This window comes from Mandrillus leucophaeus, unplaced genomic scaffold (assembly GCF_000951045.1).
Source record: "Mandrillus leucophaeus isolate KB7577 unplaced genomic scaffold, Mleu.le_1.0 Scaffold57, whole genome shotgun sequence".
Classification (NCBI taxonomy): Eukaryota; Metazoa; Chordata; class Mammalia; order Primates; family Cercopithecidae; genus Mandrillus; species Mandrillus leucophaeus.
The window spans coordinates 4938749-4940544 of record NW_012106141.1 but is presented as its reverse complement, the minus strand read 5'-3'; the positions used below and the strand labels follow the sequence as shown (position 1 = coordinate 4940544).

General features: G+C 36.6%; 1 protein-coding gene across 1 annotated transcript in view; it reads left to right on the top strand.

Annotated features, from left to right (window-relative positions):
- Nucleotides 1-392: 392 nt before the first annotated feature.
- Nucleotides 393-1796, top strand: part of KCTD6 (potassium channel tetramerization domain containing 6) — an 8539-nt gene continuing 7135 nt past the window's right edge. The window contains exon 1 of the mRNA XM_011998370.1: nt 393-991. The gene's annotated coding sequence lies outside the window, so the exon portion shown is untranslated. The remainder of the gene's footprint in view (nt 992-1796) is intronic.

Here is a 1796-nt window from a genome sequence, read left to right as displayed (position 1 = left end):
GAATCCTTCGGTGCGTTTGGATTTTGATATTTGGGGTCCATTTAAAATGGAGTACATGTATGTATTTGGATTCAGCTTTACCTTGGAGATAATCCTGAGTCATGCTTTAAGGAAGTTCCTTCTGAGATCAGGAGCTCAGATGTTGGGTGATCTCTGGGAAAACTAGACACTCCCCTTTACCTATATGTAGTTCTCCCTTCTGGAGCTCTGGGAAAAAGAGGACCCGGGGAGATTTAGAGCAAATTAAGAGGCTGCCTCCTCCATATTTGCCGTCTCCAGGCCAATGCTCTAAATTACTTGTGTTCACAGTCAAGTTTTTCATGTTAACATAGAAATTTTGTTTATGCTGCTGCCACTAGTGTTTTCACATTTGTCTAATACTTGCCAGTTTACAGATGGTTTTATATTCATGATCTCCTTTATTTTCTCCATTTCCCCAAAGAAGAAGCTGATCATAAAGAGTGATTTTCTCAGGGTCTCATAATCAGTAATGGAGCAAAATTCGACTACAGGACCTCCCTGGGAACCTGTTCTCTTTCCTTGTCCTGTGATGTGTTACTCTTATAGGCCAATTTTTGCTTTTGTGTAGTGCCTAAATGGTGTAATTACTTTTGGGAAGATGGTATTAGCCCGTCTTATCTTTCGGAAACTGAGGGTTAAGAGGAGTGTTATGATTTTGTGACAGCTTTTTAATATTAGGTCACTTTTAAACCTATAACTCTTCTCTTCTTGACCACATGGTTGAGAGAGGAGAAAGAGAAAATGATTACTTTTAGAGAAAAATCCATTTCTGCAGTGGTATGGTTAAGGATAATCTAACACCATAATCACATTATCCTTGTATGCCTGGCTACTTGTGCTGGCCTGTATGTGAATGTTAACCCCAAAGGCTCCTTTAGATGTCGCTGAACTAGTTACTATAAAAAGTATTTCACTTTCAAACTCCCACATTTCAAGAAGAGCAAAACTCAGTAAAAAGGCAATTTTGAAGGTAAGTATAGAGAGAGGGAGTTTATTGAGTCTTTTCTGACTACCAGACACGAAGGTTTCATTAAAAACGCATTTTAAAGGGCTGCCTGGAAACTCTGGGAAGTCAGTAGTTGGAAGTTTTTATTTTTCATTGAAGTCCGGAGGTTTTTATTGCAACATATAGGTAGTTATACAGGATTAGGACTTTTGCCCTGGAGAATTCTTAATCTATAGCAAGAATGATAAACCCAGAATATTGTTAGATTGGTTCATCATAACCATGAGGCCTGAAATTGCAATTCTGCAGTGACAGGGAGAATGGCATTTAAGGGTTCTTAGGTTACTTTTTTAAGTTATTAACTTACTGAATTATGCATTCTTCAGATATACTACTTTAGAAAATTAATATTTTCTTTTAAGGCTTCTGTAAATTCTTCAGTATGTGTTTTCTTAAGCTTAATTACCTGCTAACATGACACTGTCAGAATTTATACATTAGTCACAATAACCTTTGAAGCTTAAACATGGGTGAATTTTCAGCACTGCTTTATATTCTTTGGGGAATGGTCAGTGTTGTTTTCACAAGAATTTTATTTGCATCAAAGGTTACATCTTTTCAGGTGAACTGATTTTACAGGGTCAGAGGCTTCTTTGAACTTTATAGCTGTTTGTGCTTGGTTGCGTTTGCTGTCTTTCAAAACTATCTTTAGTTTTAGTAGGGAAAGTCACTGTAAAGGAAAACTTTTTTCATTTTTCATTGTTACCATTCCTGGTAGATTTTCTGAAATAGTAGATATTTATTTGCTTTCATCAAGTAAAACTGGCCT